The sequence below is a fragment of the Glycine max genome, chromosome 7 (assembly GCF_000004515.6).
Source record: "Glycine max cultivar Williams 82 chromosome 7, Glycine_max_v4.0, whole genome shotgun sequence".
NCBI classification, from domain to species: Eukaryota; Viridiplantae; Streptophyta; class Magnoliopsida; order Fabales; family Fabaceae; genus Glycine; species Glycine max.
Window position 1 is genome coordinate 39743281 of NC_038243.2, and position 17934 is coordinate 39761214.

The following is a 17934-nucleotide window of genomic DNA, read 5'->3' on the forward strand; positions in this document are numbered from 1 at the left end:
ATATGTGTAAGTAAATATCATATTCAGTAGATATGAAATTATTTTAGTAACCTTCATTAATTAATAAAATGGACAAGTAGATAAAATAAGTAAATAGAAAAGTTCATCTCTCTTAATTCCTGCAAAATGAGAGGGAAAGAATGATGTGAGATGTAGGTGTTTAAATTCAAATCAATCTAAAATAAAAATTAAAAACCGTTCAAAAAATGAAAATTGAACCAATTAAATTTAAAAAAAAAAAGATTTTTTCTCAAATCATTGATTCAGTTTGGTTTACGATTTGTGTTTTTTAAGAAATTTTTTTTAAGATGTGTTTGATTTAAAATAGATGAATTTTTATCATTTTTATTGTAAATGATTTAACATATTAATAAGTTTCATAGATTATTATCAATAACTTTTTTATGTAATTTTATTTAAAATATACATATTTTTTTAAGTTTAATTTGAGTGACTTTTTAGTAAAAAAATGAAACTAAATTGAGTCGCGAACACTAGAAAAAAAAATCCTTTTGTTTTCAGCTTTTAAGTTAATTAAACAGGATTATTCTTTTTCTAACCTAAAATGGCATGCCCGACAAAGTCTACAGATTCGAATTTGTTTGCCTGACTTGACTGTTATGGGTGTATTGAAAACTTACTAATAACTCGTTTTAAATGGGTCGCTGATATTATTAATTATTACGCTCTAATTATTCTTTCAGCAGTACGTTCTAGACCTTTCACTTTATATATTTTGAAAAAGAAAAAAAAAATGTGTCAAACATGTGGTCTGGTTGAAGTGTGAAACTATTCTTAATAGTGGTTTATGTATTTCTTTTCAAAAATGGTTTACTTTTATTTTTCTGATATTTTTTTTAGATCTCTTATCTCTTTGGCAATTACCAAATCACAGTGCAGTCAATAAGTTCAAGGATCAAGAGACTTATGTAATATCGATCAAAATTTATAAAATCACTATCTAAAGCTAACAAATATCATAAAAATATGAACTTTAGTTGATTTTGAATAAGTGAAAATCATAACAAATAAAGACAGTAATTAAAATACTCTTGTTGTGGGTTTTTTTATAGTTAAAACAAAGCTAAAAACGAGAGTTTTCAAATAACAAAGAAATTCTTGGGGTTAAACTTTATTAAATTTCACTCTCTTCTAGCTTAAACGCAGAAGTGCAGAACACATATATGTACCGGTTGTGAATCAAACTTCACTCTTCTTTCTTGAACACACAATACATATACCAGTTATGAGTTAATGCTAAAATCAATCAATAAATATTTTCTTGGAAGGAGGAGAAGATGAAGAATCAAGCCCAAAAGGAAGATTTTACTCTCAATGGGACTGTGGACTTTTGTCAAATGAAGTACTCCCTTTCTAAATGATAGACAATCCCTATTTATAAAAGAGTTAAAGATTCTATTTATAGTGACTTTTAGCATAAGCTCAAAATTTTGGCTCAGGTGAAATACAAAACAACTCAATTACGAAATCAAATTTAGCTCCAACTCCCAAATTTAGCTCAAGCTTGTAGAGGTCTTTTTCCTTCCTACCAAAAATTAACTTAAGCTCCATTTTTTTAACTTAGTTACATTAAAGTATGCTTTTTCTTCAAATTGAATCTAAAGTTTCTTCAACTTCACTACTGCAAAAAATATAGGATACAACCTCTAAGAAATTAAATATCTAAACTAAATATTTAATATTTCCAAAACTAAGATAAAATGAGTAAAACATCACTCTAAAATTAGATTAAATTAAATTAATTAATTGTCTTATAAATAATGTAAAAATTAAATATTTAAGGCAATGATCACATGTATCTTTCAGAGATAATCCTTCTCGTGTTAGGTAGAATTATTATAGACAATAAAATTATCTCTCAAAATATTTAATTTAACTATAATTTAAACTCAAAATCATTGTTTAAATTAAATTAATCCTGCACCAATTAATTCACCCACTTGGCAATATATTAAATTTACATGATAAGCATGGCTTCGTGATTTTTTCATAAGAAACAATTCAAAGAATAAAGGAAAATTTTATCATTGTATTTTATAAATTAACAGTATATAACAACAACATTTAACTCTAGTGGTGGAATATTTTGATAGTATATATAAAGTCATAATAAGTTTTAACTTCCCTGTCATTATTATGCTCCAAAGGTATTTAAACAGGATTAGATTTAGTAAAAGAAGTTAGTCTAAGAAGTATATTCATATTTAATATTTGACCGCACATAGAATAATTTGTATATTAAGGAAGATATATGTGATAATTTTTAAAAAAAAAATTAAAAGTATATAAATTTCTTTACTTTTCGGTTCAGACGTATAAATCTGTCCAGTTAAAAAAAACATAATTTATTAATAGATAAAAAAATTGTCATGTGTTAGATAGTTTTCGTTAATATAATTTATTTAACAAAAATTATATTACAAATATATACACTTAAAAGTTTACATATGCTAATGATATATCAATATTCTTTATTTATTTATATTAGTATATAGATATATATTGTGAGTTATATTAAAAAATATTATGCTAAAAAATATATTTCACTAGTATAATATATATATAATTTAATTCTTGTTAGGGAAAAACTACGCAAATGGAAGTTAATCGAATGTTCAATATATAGTTAACAAATAACAATTATTTTTATAGCTATAGTGACATAAATGTTTCGATCTGTATGATCTGATTTGCTTTTTTTCTTTTGAAAATGAAAATCAATAGTTAAGTTCAAAGGCAGCACAAATCCTACGACGATGAAGTCTTAAATGAAAGTTTAATTCTTTTATTTTTATTGCCACACACAATGTCTAAGTCTAAACACGATTCTTTTGTGTTCAACCTTTCCAGTTTGTGTACAACATAAAGTTATTAACAAAAGCGGGAGATATAAGATAAGAACACACGCATCTCATCACCATTACTTAATATATTTCTATTCCTTATCCATTCACCAAACACAGCTTTTGGTGCCTGCCTGTCAATGGCCATATTACATAAGCATTATCTTTGAACAGTTAGAAACCAATATTGCAAATGTAACACATTTTGTTTGTCTTTTTCTCAAAAGTGCTCTAATAACTTTATTCTACTGGAGCTTATATTAACGACTCCTTTTGTTTGCCACACTTTTTCCTTCGGAACAAATTAGCTATCATTATGATGCCAATTTACAAATACACCAACCTTGTGTTTATGCCTTCTCTAAGAAATAAATTAGAAAAATATAGTGCTTTAAAAAATCAGCTGAAAGTTCATTGAAGTTATACCATATATAGTCCCATATAAAAGAGTTGGTTTGTGGAAGAAAACAAAGAAACAAAAAATTTAAGCATTAGTACGAAAATAACATTAATTTTAAATCATATTTGCGTACATTAGTTGTTAAACTACCTATGCAAAAAGAAATATGGTGGCCTTTTTGTGATTTAGTGAACATTTTTACATTGGTTATAATTTCAATCAACATAAAAAAGTTTTTACATCAGTTAAATGTTTAACCAATGTAAAAAAGTTATATAAAACCCCTATTCTAGCTTTTTTACCTCTCCCTCGTGTTGTCTTCCCTTATTTCCACTATGATTTTTCATCACCCTTAATTTGTTTTGGTTCTAGGTATTCCCAAGAAATGCGCAATGAGTTGTTTAATATAATTCAATTACTCTTTTGCAATTGACAATGTTAATTTTGTTGGTATTGGTGGTAATGGTTCTACAACAAAGAAGAGAAAAAATGCAAATTTCCAAGGTGTGTGTAAACATTAACCTTTAGGTTCGATTTGCCTCCATCAATCTCAAATTGGATGCAATAAGGTGTTTTGGTGAATCCCCTTCAAGATACAATGAAGTCTCTTGATATAGTTTGCACACCCATAACAAAAGTATATATCATCAATGACAGTTTATAGAACAATATTTTCATTAATTCTCTTTGTGCACAAGAGAAGAAAGGAAATGATATGAATATAAAGAATATGGTGATTTCTCTGTTTCTATTGTGTTGTCTATTTTTGTGCATGTAGATTGGTTCTATTATATAGACCATCTCATGTCTTTCAGTGAAGAAATTTAACTTTTCAAAGAGACACGTCTCTTGACTCTTGGTAAAGAGTCACATCTTACACCCCTTGGGGAGGAGTCATGTCTTATGACCCATGTTGAAGAGTCACGTCTCATTCCAAAAATCACATGATTTTGGGTAAAGGCATCTCACGATTTGAACCTTTACTTACTAAGTCATAGGTTTCACTCACCCTAAATATTGTGGTAGATAAGCTTTAAACCAAATAATCATTAGAACAACGTGCATAACTTACACATGTAATCTTGGTACCATTGAATGAAATGTTAAAGTGACACATTTGATAAGGCCTTGTGTCATGTGTCCTTTTCATGAGAGCTTTAAGAGTCAAACCCTTAACTCCAAGAAGCGATCACACTTCTCTCCCATATAGGTAACCTTTATCAGAAGTTCCCCATAATAAACACTTCAACACATATATGATATAACTCCATTAAGAACAAATGTTAAACCGATCCCCTTTATTTACTTTATGGTCCAAGTACTTTTAAAACCTTTGGGATGTATCTATTATTGTTAAGTACTTGCAATCATTCTAATAATGTACTTATACCATTGAACTCTAGACTTGATGTTAATCAAGTGTGAGTCAGGTTTCCATTATTGGTAATTAATTAGATATGGGCTTGAGTCTCATCCCTAATAATGTTTTATACACAATGTTCCTTGTTAATCCTTTCATCAAAGGATCTGTAAGATTTCTTTTTGTTCTTGTAAATATTATAAATATTACTCCAGTTGCAATTAGTTCCTTCACATAACTATGTCTAAGTCCAATGTGTCTATACTTTCCATTATATACTTGACTATATGCCTTTGATAGTGAACTCTGAGTCTCAGGTGTGTCTTTTTCCTTTGCTTCCTCCACTTTTTATAAGTGTACTTAGCTTAAAATTCACACGACCTTGCTCTAAGCACCACAGCCAAGGTTATCAAACTCGAGAGTTTATGCATACTCGTGAAAGTTCCATAGACTCAACTCATAGACTCGTAAGAGTCTACTTCATATAAAAATAATAACAAAATATCTACAAATAACATACTAATTAAACATTTCAATAATATAATAAAGCAAAATAGCAAATCATAAAGTTCAAAATATTTAAATAACCAAGTATAGTAATAATACATCACTACTAGACAATAATTTGTAGAGGTTTTAGTAGTGGTAGATCATTCTCATCGAGAGTTTGATGTTATTAGAGAACAAGAGTTTGATATTATTAAAGGTGAGAATTTTATATTTGAGAGTAACACTGTAAATGAAGGTATGTTGAATGCTAAACAGATAAAAAACAATAAAAAATGACTTACATTTTGGTCTAATTTTTTTAACTTGCTAACTCGTTGACTTAGTGGTAAACTCGAGAGTCTACTGAGTTTATTTAGAGTTTATAGAGTTTACCTAGAGTCTACTAAAAAAAGATTTTACGTAAGAGTCAACTCGCAGAGGACAAGTATACTCGTCAACTCGTAAGAGTTAGCAAGTTAACTCGAGAGTTTGATAACCATGGCGACAACTGCACTTAGCGAGTATGACGGTGATCACACGCTTAGTGTGGGATTCGCGCTAAGTGTGCCTTTGGGTTTCTTCGTGAGACTTCTTTGTGCTAAGCCTGTGTTGTCCATTTAGCGAGGCGTTGCGCTAGGCGTGTCTTGTACGCTGAGCGAGCTTTTCCCTAACTTTAACTTCTTCTTCTCGGCTTTACTTTATGTTTCTGCACCAATTTATCTCTAAAGCACTTGTAAATTTCCTTCTTTTGAATCCTACCGGTCAAGAACTAAGATGATGTTAAAATCCTCATTATTCACATAACAACAACAGTAAAGTAGAAAAGTTCTAACAATTTTTGTCTGATTTGACTATCAATTATGCCTAAGTTCCACAGTTATCAATGGATCACAAGTTTTCTAATTTGGGGAACATGTTGAACATCTATGTTCCTTGAAAGAGAAACAAGGAAGAAGACCTTGGCTTTGCTAGATTTGAAAAAGTGTAGGATTTGAAGCTTTGAAGGAAATATTCAACAATACTTGGTTTGGAACCAAGCTTAGAGTTAATCTTTTTAGGTTCTCAAGAGACAAAATGGGTAGAAAAATCATTATGATGGATGAGAAATTAGAGAAAGGGAATATGAAGTAAAAGAAGATGGAGTTGCCAAAATTCGACAATGACGAGGTTAGATATGTGGATGTGGTTAAAAAAAAGGTAAAGCAAGCATGGCAACCAAAGAATAAGGGAAGGTGGTAAATAAGGAGTATGAGCATTGGATAAGAATGGAATATAATGTAAAAGAGGAGGATATGTGTTGGTTACAAGAATGTTATGTCGATTAGTGCATAGCCCATATGAGGTAATTACTTTACAGGATAAAATTATCATGAAAGGATTGTTATCCCCAGGGGGATTAGGTGTTAATAAACCAGTAGAAGGGAGGACTTTATTTGACTATATAAGGAAATTGATGATATCTTTCAAAAATAGTTGTGTGATTTAGAGGTTTGGTCGCCTCAAGAGGTTGATATGGAGATATATGCATGGGTAAGGTGTCAAGGAGTTCTAGTTTGTGCATGAAAGTTCTTTCAAATGTTTGTCTCTCCTATGAGGCATTTCATGTCAATTGACCTACCTACAATGATGAATAAGAGGTTAGGCGTAGCAATGGTGTTAATTTAAACTTTGTCATTGGATAAATATAAATTTTGTCAAGAAAAGGTCACAACATCCCAATATACACTAAGCTTAGCCACCTCCAAAGAGTCAATGGATTATTCGATTTCGACAGGATTCAAATTTCAAATTTTAGATTATTTTATTTAGGAGATTATAGGGAAGGAATTTATGCAGGACTAGTGCATAAGGGGATAACAATGATGCCAATGTGGGGGTGGTTATGAGGATAATGTGGTGGAAATAAATGAAAATGCTATAAACCAACTCATGGGAGATATTCTTAAGAACTGTGATTTTCCATAGTATCCATTGGTAAGTTTGGTAGAGGATGAGACCAACAATAGCATGATGATGGTTGGAAAGGATGGATTTATGGAAGATTTAGACAATGATTCCAATTTTAACATGCAATATGTGTGAGGGTGTTTATGGTCCAAAAGCCAACATGGGCCCATTGACAATAAGTGGCCCACAACGAAGGCGGGATGAAGTGAAGGCTAAGTTTGCTGAAAACCCAATATGATATTCTTCTTGCCTAGCAATAGAAAATGGGTTACATGTACTAAACAATATAGGGCATGCAAATGAAAGCCCATATAAGGTGGCTGTTGTGCAAGACGCATAGAAAAATTGGGTGTCATTAATGACAACCCAAGTGATGTTGATATCAATCAAAAGGATGTTGATTAAATGATGAATTCTCAGACAATGGATGTAACATCTTAGTGCATCCTGAGAAACCAAAATCAGCATAGATGGTATTGGATGATATGGATATTAATTGCCCAAATTCAATGGTTGCATGCATGGTGGATGGTGAAGAAGATTGTGTACAAAATCACAATGGAAATGCTCAAGGAGTGGAAGGTTTAAATGATTCAACACAAATTGAGGAGGCACTGGTGATGGAAGAATAAGTTTATGCATGTTGAGGGGGTGTGAGTGTTAGGTAGCACTTTAAAAAGTGGAAGGTGCATAGGTTGGTGAGAGAGTATAGACTAAACTTGATTTGTATACAATAATAAAAAATGGAGATGGTTGATAAGAATTTGTGTTTGATATTATGGAGGGCAACTAGTTTTAAGGAAGAATAATTTTTTAAAAGGTCTCATTTTCTAGGAGTATTTGGGGTTGAGGGAAGAGAAGATTTCAATGACTCTTTTGAATGTCTAAGGGCATGTAATTTGAATAAGAATAAGTTTTTTTTAAAAGAAAAATAGTGAATTTTAAGTAGGTTAAATGGAAGAGGGAGTTATTGGTGTGCAATAGGGAATTTCCACTCAATCAAATGTGAGGGTAAAAGGAAGGGTGCAACAACACATTTTAGATATGAGGTGGTTTGAGGAGTTTATATAGAAGTTGTAGAAGTCTTAGATTTGCTCCTTACTAGAAGAAAATATAGGTAATGAGAAGATAGTTCAGCCGTTAGTAGGCTGCATATGTTCCTTGTCTCTAATGCATGGTTGAGCAATTAAACAAATTGTTCACAATAAGGCTTAAAGAAAAGGTTATCATATCATTGTGTGGTGTTGCTTAGGGACACAAATGTGAATTGGGGGTCCAAAACAATTTAGGATGGTAAGTTACTAAAGGGAGGTGGAGGATTATGAAACTTTTGTTAAGGAACAATGACACTCGATGGATACTCAAGGGTGGAAGGCATTTTTCTGTTGACAACGAAAATATATATATATATATATATATATATATATATATATATATATATATATATATATATATACATATATTGGTGGATAAATTTTTTATAAGTGGGTTAAGATTGTGACAGAAGACCAAGTCAATGGGTAGTGCATCAAAAGAAAATATAATGGTTCTTTAAAAATAGAGAGCAAGTTGTGCAGCAGATTAGAATTCAAAATGCATAGTAAGGAGTTGTTGGAGGTTATAAATCATGATTAGAAAAAAGGAGTGGCAATTTGCAAGTCATGATCTAATATGAGGGTCTAGCACAACTTTATAAACTTCTCATTAACTTCAAGATGTATGTGATTTCTTAGCCTATAAATAGGCCTTGTACTTCAAATTTTAAAAACACACAATCAATCAAACACAAGCCTATTATATCTTACATTTTTATCTTCAGCCTTTATTGCTTTCCTTTATTGCCTTTTATTTACGACTTTTTTTTACTGCTTTGATTTATTGTTTTCACTTTATAGCCTTTCATTTACAATTTTCAACCTTTGTCTTTCAAGTGTAATGTTATCTTCTCTTTTCTTCTTCATTCTCCTACACTAAGCGCTTTTCTGGAGTTACTTGGGAACCCATATTCAAGAAGCATATTCCCCTTCTTGGCATAAATCATTTTATTATTTTGGGATTTTGTTGATTTAATGCGAAACATATTTCAACTAACTTTGAATTTTTACATGACACCAAATTGGCATGCCCGGTGGGACCAGATAGGTGAAACATTCATAAATTCGACTGGAGAAATCTAAAGAGCATGAAATTTGGCCAGAATGAAAATGATTCTTGTAAGAAAGACATTTATCATCATATGCCTACTTTTTAAACAACTTCTTTCACTGCTCAACCTATATTGAACATGCTTGTCCAAATCAATACACCATTTACTATGGTAGATGCACTATCATTAGACAAACCTATTGTCATGACATCCTCTATGGCAAAAAAACATATCAATATAGGGATAGACGATCTCATGTATTAGTTGTCTAAATGGTTGGCAGATATCATCAAGCCTATGGTTCACAGTGAATTTCAACAGACTGAAGAATTTGAGAATGGGCATGGAAATTTTAGAGAAATCTCTATTACTTCAATAGTACATGGGTATACAAACCAACTAAACTAAGACCATGTGATTTTTGCAGGAGCCATACAGGTATCAGCATACACTTAGGCAAAACCTTTACCACAAGTTCAATTGATTGACATTTCGGCAGGATTGGTACAACCTATTTATTAAAATTCAGTTCAGACACAATTGATTCCACTGTATCAACCAATTGTTAGAAATAGTGGTGCATGAAACCATAAACCAAGATCAAGGTGAATTGGTTTTAAAACAATTTTAGACCCAAATCAAAGTTTTTCACAAAACCTTTTCCTTTAATCCAATTAATCCAAGAGAGTAAGATACGTTGTAAACAACCTTATGTTTTCTTTTAACATAGATTATGGTTTAAAAAAAGATACCAAGCAAATACAAAAAACCAAGTGTTAAGAACCTTAACCAATAAGCAATAAAGAGTAGAAAGGATAGAGAAAAAGATGCACACATAATTTATACTGGTTCAATTTTTAGGAAATCTACATTCTGTTGATCTATAGTAACCCACTAGGATCTTTACACTATAATATTTAAGTTACAACCAAACTCACAAGCAAATGCACACCACAAATGCCTAAACTCTTGAAAACATATCAAGAACTAAACCTACATGTAGAAAACCCATTACACGCACACCATTGAGTGAGAAATCTACTTAATGAAAAACAAAAATAGAATTGCAATTAAGAAAATATTTCACCTGAGTGTGAAAGATTGAAATACTTCCTATGTAGTATCAACTTTCCTTCATGATCCTTTGCAAAGATCCATTGCACCCAATGTAAATTGATGTTTCCAAAATAAGGATCAAAGTGGTGATGACACTCAGAGGTTCTAAAACTCTCTCAATGAAAATCACAGTGTAAAATATAAGAGAAAAAGTTTCACACACGAAGTCCTTTGAAAAACTTATTTTTATAACCTCAAAATAGATATAGTCAATTGTCCCCTAGAGATAGCCGACTAAATTGTTCTTCACATCACCTGGATTTCCTAATGAACAGATAGTCGATTATATTACCATATAGTTGATTGTTTGTGAAAAAGAAAACTCCTGAAACCCGATATAGTCGATTAGGCACTAAGGATAGTTGACTAAATGCAAACCAATCCCAATTCTAAAAGAACAGAAGATCGATATAGTCTATTATTTCATCATATAGTTAGTTATATTGATGCAAAGTTGAAACTTAGTGATTTCAAAAAACTAAGTTACAAGAGTTTCAACTCGTCAAGGCTAACAACCATGAATCAATGCAATGTCAATCATTTTGAGCATGTTGAATTACAACTCCTAGTCTAGGATGCATGTATGCATGATATCACACACAATCAAGCATTAAAGCAATAACAATCATCCCAATCAACTAGTTTTTACAAATTTTACAACTTACCATCAACAAAAACTAAGAGTTACAAAGTCTTCATGAACCTTTCACGTTTACATTCTCCTTACTTTTGATGACGACCAAGCTCTGTGTTGTTGTTGCTTTTAATCTTCAAATGCTTCCATTTTCGAGTCAACTTTACTTTTGATTCTGTTTCAAAACAACAAACACTTTTCTCCCTTTTTGGGCATAGCAAAAATAAACCAAACATAATATGAAAAGTGAAGAATGAAACACAAGAATGATAATAGAAAAAGTAATTTCATTCACTAATTATAAAGCCACTTAGATAGGAATGACACACATAATATGGGTTACAAGACATTTGATCATAAGAATCAAAGCATCATAAACAAACACAACAAGCACATAACTTAAAACACAAATATAGAAAATACAAAAGGGCAATTTGAACAAAAGGGCTAGGATGGCTAAGGGTAACTAATCCTCCTCATCATTGTCATCACCAATATGATGCTTCCTCAGCCTTCCCTCAATGTTGTCCAACCTCTCACTAATGTTGTTCAAGTGCTCATTTTTTTAGTCTCATCTTGCTAGAGTTGCCAATTATAGATCTGATCAATCTTCTTCGGCAATGTAGTCTCAAATGGTGATAAGTTGGTTAAGATTGTGAAAGAAGACCAAGTCAATGGGTAGTGCATCAAAAGAAAATATAATGGTTCCTTAAAAATAGGAAGCAAGTTGTGCAACAGTTTGAAATTCAAAATGCACAATGAGGAGTTGCTGGAGGTTATGAATCATGATTAGAAAAAAGGAGTAGCAATTGCAAGCCATGATCTAATAAGAAGGTCCACCACAACTTTATAAATTATCCATTAACTCCAAGATGTACATGATTTCTTAGCCTATAAATAGACCTTGTATTTCAAATTTTAAAAACACACAATCAATCAAATACAAGCTTTTATCTTACATTTTTATCTTCAGCCTTTATTGCTTTCCTTTTATAGTCTTTTATTTACTACTTTCCTTTACCGCTTTGATTTATTGCTTTCACTTTATAGTCTTTCATTTACAGTTTTTAATCTTTGTCTTTCATTCAAAATCCTATCTTCTCCCTTCTTCTTCATTCTCCTATACCAAGCACTTTTCGATGTTGCTTGGGAACCCATACTCAAGAAGCAAATTTCCCTTCTTGGCACAAATAGTTTGATTATTTTGGAATCTTGTCAAGATAAGGATAGTCGTAACTTATTTTGGTTTACTTTGAATTTTTACGAGACAACATTTTTGAAGGAAAAATTCGAGCTGATTAAGCGAAGACTCAGAGGATCTTGCAACAAAAAAAGCTTATGTGATGGGATTTGAAATGTGAGGGGGGTGATGTTAAGTTCTTAGGAAGTGATCTCAAGAAGGGATTGTTTAGCACAAATTTCATGTTTATCAAATATGAAATACAACTTTATTTGACAAAGGTCTATACATCATTGCAGAGGCAAAGCTTTTAAGGAGCAAAAGGAGGATCATCCCCCAAACTTTGTGGGATTTATAAGAGTTATTATACCATAGTTCTTATATCACTATTATATCTTAACGAGAGTTTTACACTACACCAGTAACTATCCATTTTATCCCTGAACTATCTTAATGAGAGTTTTACACTACTAGTTATTGTTAATTTTAAAAATCAATAATCCTTTTTGAACACTAATAATATTTTTCATACTAGAACTAGTTTATTAATTATTTCTTTTTATAATATAACTTAAACCTACCATTTTTTCTTACTTACAAATTTTTGTTTTAGGTTTTTTTTTGTGTAATATGTTTTATAAATTGTGATTTTCTTATAAATTTCCTTCAAATTTTGCTGTATATTTGGAAACAAATATGATTATTTTCTTATATTTATTGAAAAATGTATAGAATTTTTTAATATTTTTTTGGATATTGTCGTCCAAATATTGTTTCATATTAAATAACTTAATTGGACTTATAGATTTTTCACAAAAATAATTTAAACATAAATTCTCTATTTTTTATTTAGTTACAGACAAATAACATATAGAAGTTGTGAAAAAACTAAACAGTGTTATTAATAAATAGAAAAAGATATTATGGTATCATAAAAATAATTAATATTTACATAATAATAATAATAATATCATTAAAAGTTTACAATGAATCCTAAGAGATTATATTATATAAAAAAATATTATGTTTAATTTGTATATTATAAGTTTAATTATTTTTCCTCCAAAAGTTTTAGTCAAGCTTCGCCACTATAACTATGGTTGAAAAAAGAGGGATGCAAACTCAAAGTTCTTGCATGGATGTATTTATAACAAGAGGCGAATGAATGAAATATTAAGCTTGGATATTCAAGGTGCTAGTGCTTGCGTGTAGCAACTACAAAATAGGGTAATATATCATTTTAGGAGGGTTGGGTTTTTAAAATGATTGCTACCGAAGATAGTAAAGCATAACTATTGTTTTTATGGATGTGGAGATTAAGGAGCTGGTTTGAGATAGTGAATGTGAGAATCGTCTTCTTTTTATGTCTTTTTTTAGTATGTTGTGAATATCTTATTAAGGAGATCTAATATAACTCGTTAAATAATGTGTATGAATTATTATAAAGTTCTTAATATTTAAGTTTAGTTTTACAAATACAAAACAAGTTACAAATTACAAGTAATTATAATTAGTGTTTGTGTTTAAAGGTCACAAAACGATATTCTTTTTGCTTGATATAATTTCTGAAAAAAAGTTTTCCTCCCAAAATAAAATTGGCCAATTTCAAAAATTTGGATATATGAACACATGATTAACTGAATTTTTTTATTTATAATTATAAAAAATAGCATAACTTATACAGATAATGAATTATTTTTTTTAAAAAAAGCATTTGTTGTATTAATTTTATTTTTTTACCTTTGTATTATTTCATTATTTATTTATTTATTTTAACTAAGTTAATTGTTTAACTTATCAAACCTGATCGGTTGGGTTACATGGATTTTTTTAAGCTCACCAAAAAGTGAGCCGAATTGGTGTGAGCTAGTCATAGCTCTAAAATGACAATAATATATATAAATAAAGAAGTATGGAAAAAATAAGGGACTACTTGGTCTTTAAAATAAACAAACAAAACACTCATCTCTAGCCGGTTCCCTTTTTTAGCAACTCGTGCCACTAAAATTACATATTAAGCTCTTGATAAAAGGTTGTTCTTTTTCATTCTTGTTATAATTTGGTCAAGGCTATTCACAACATTCACAGGTCTGAAGGGAACGTTAGATGGGTTCATGTGTTAAGAGAATTCAACCAATGAAGTTGTTGATCTGATGGCTAAACATGCAAGTAGTGTGGCTTCTCGTTTGCATGTTTATGATTTTCATCATGATTTTATTTGTATTGCCTTGAAGGTTGATCTTATTGGCGTTTGTTTCCCTAGAGGTATCCAGGGTTGTTTAATAATATGGTCACACAAAAAAATGCCAAACATATATCTAAATAAATAAAGTGTGGTAAAATAGAGATTGTTTGGTCTTTACAAGTAAAAACAAAATATTTCTTTACCTTTCTTCTCACATTTTGATGAACAAATTTTAGTAAATATATTATTCGTGTGTGTTTGATTTATCGTTTAAAATTAATTTTAAGTTTAGAATTAATTCTTAATCAAAATAACTTTAAATAAATTTTACCTTAGATAAAAAATTATATTAAGTATTACTAACTGACATGTTTTTATAACAAAAAATTGAAACATAAATAACATCTTTTAAAAATTAATTTATTCAAATGCTCATCCAAACACATATTTGTCTTCAATCCTTCCTTCCATAATCCATCTAACCAAATAAATCATCGTTCGGATTCTTTTCTGTCTCTGTTCTAAAGCGCCCGTATTCTGTAACATTTTTATGCATTATTACTTGTTGAAGAAGATTTTCCTCTTTGAGGGTTTTAACTTTTTCCATTTGCCATCTAACTCAACTACTGATGTATTCCCCAATTTTGCAATGCTGTTGCATCTGGTTGATTGCTGAATCATTAAAGTAAAACGACAACAAACGATGCATGAATATTCTGATACCTAGACTTGGAATCTAATCGTATCCCCTATTGCTGGGCACAGTGTCGGGGATGATTGAATTCTGTTGATATTTTTTTAATTGTAAGATATTGTTTTCTGACTCCTTAGACAAATGTGGTTACATACGCACGTTGCATTAATTTAATCGAAAAAGAATTTATTCTTGAAAACCACGTCAGGAGGACTTTGGAGGAAAGGGGAAAAAAATAAGGAAGTGAAATTTACAAAACTAGTTGATTTCTGATTGCGTGACTTATTTGTTTAGGCCTTTGCTCAAAATTACAAGGCATTTGACCAAAAGAAAAAAGAAATAAGCCTGTGTTTTGACGTTAATTAGTTCACATTTCAACACTTTCAAACGGAATTGGTAAAGAGAATTTAACATAAGTTCGTTAAAAAGTAACTAACTATTACCTTTATATGTTTTGTTCAACAATAGCTTGAAGGATCTAACATCACTCGTCCAAGGTATAAGGTGATTTACTGATTCTTTGTTGTCTCTTCAGATTTTTTTTTTTTTAAATGATATGCAAGAATTCTAAGTTCTAGCTAACACTCAAGTTAATAAGACCGTAGGTTAATAACAACAACAAATTCTTATTTCAATGAGAAAATTGGAGAAACACATTTAGTAGCATCACTTGCTTCTTAATTTTCAATGGTGGTGTCATCCGGGTCCTTACCAACAAAATAATACTTCATTGCCGAACTTCTTAATTTTCAAAAATCATTATTTGATATTTTATTGTTTCTTTTATGGAATATTTTATGGTTTTGTTATATATCATGCTTCATTCTTCTGGAATAAAATAAATTACTTCATTCTTTCAATATATTTATAAATTAATATATTTTTACTTTTGGTGTAGGAAAATTAAAAAACAAAAATTCTTCTTATATTAACATTATAGTTAACCATGACTTCAGTTTTGGAAGTACAAATCAATTATACTCATGAGTCTTTATACTCATGAATTAATTCTTTTTAAAAAAACTGCTTATAGATGTGTTAACATTGACATTTTTCAATTATAAAAAATGATCTTTTGATGAAATATTGAGAAATAGTCTTTTAATAGACTATTTTGACTAAGTGCCGAAATATAATTTTTTAGCTAATTATACAGCGATAAAATAAATGAAAATTACGAAAGCATCAAGACATTAGAAAATATCAACAATAAAGATTGAAGATACAAGTCATTAAGAGTAAAGATCAAAGACAAAAGTTGTGAAGATGACAACTCTGGAAATTATTTGGAAAATTATGAGTAATTAAGAATTATTGTCTATAAATATTTGTTTGTATTATTGTAGTAAGAGTTGGAATATGTAACACCCTCATATCCTCTTAAGTTCACGTGACGCTTATAAATCCACTCAACGTCTACGAATTGACGGGTTAGGATCATGTTTTCAACCAACATTTCAATTTCAGTTTTTATTTTCCTCTAAACTTTTTTGCTTTCTTCAATCTTCATTTTTTATGGAAATCTTACTTTTTTAAAAATTTTCATTTCTTCTCAAAACTTTTATTATTTCAATCCTTATTTGTTATTATTGTCAAAATTATTATAGAAATTTCTATTAGAACTATTATCAAAATACTATTAGAATTATCATTAGAATCAATATTATTGAAATCCATCTCTCTTTTATTTATAGTTTGTTTCAATTATTAATATTTGATATTAATAGAAGTTTAATACATAAACTCATGAAAAAGAACCTACCAGGAGAACAAAAGACCTTGAAAAGAAGAATTGTCTCCCTTAAATATACCTATAAGATAGATTATGTTTGTTAACAAAAACAAACACAAATTAACAACATGATAACATTATACATGTTTTCCTTCTTCCTTCTTGTATCTTCTTTCTCTACGTACTCTCGCAATATCCATTAATACAAACAAGATATAACTCTAAAGTTCAAATCAAGATAAAAATAGATTGTCTATAAAAGTAATATATAAAAAATGGTATTTACTTGTTAAGGTTCAAAACAAGAAGAGCACCGACATCCGCATCGATTCTGCACAAGCATTTTTAATACGGTATTACGGTTAACAAATATTTCAAGCTTCTAGTGGAAAAAAAAAACCAATAAATTCAATTATTTATAAATTAATATATATTTTTACTGCAAATATAAATTAATATATAACATGTAAATAAGTCTCGTTTCATCCAAAAAACTAAATGGATGTCTGAATTGAAGCACTAATCCATGACGCTAGCTTTTTTTCCAAAAAATAATAGGGATCCTAAAAGATGTCTCTAATAAACTTAATGATGGATTCCTTATATATATATATATATATATATATATATATATATATATATATATATATATATATATATATATATATATATATATATTATACTTGAAAAAAATAGTTATATTGATCTTTTGTGAGAATTGATATATAACATTTTAAAAAAATAATATGATCGTAATTTGTATATAATGAACTAAAATTTTTACATCATAAAAAGTTAATATAGTCAAAATTTTAAAAACTAAATATAAGAGTTTTCTGAAAAACGAGTAATATATAGTACGTTTTACACGTATATATGAGTTAGTGCTGCGAAGAAAAGCCCCCATTACACATCACGGCTCTAAATTTTCTTAAGAAAAAGATTGCCAAGTCAAAAAGGGTCAGTTCCGACTGCCCTACCAGTCTACTCCACAAAAGCACTATGGCTACACGGCATCTCAGTGCCAACTTATTTATGTGGTTGAATATAAATATACAACGTACATAAATGAAGATATATTTTACTCCTCTCAAAGAATAATCTTAGTAGCTTTAGTTGTTCTTTCTTGACGTCTAGCAAAAAAAAAAAAGTTGTTTTTTTTCTTGGAAAAATTAATAATTAATATT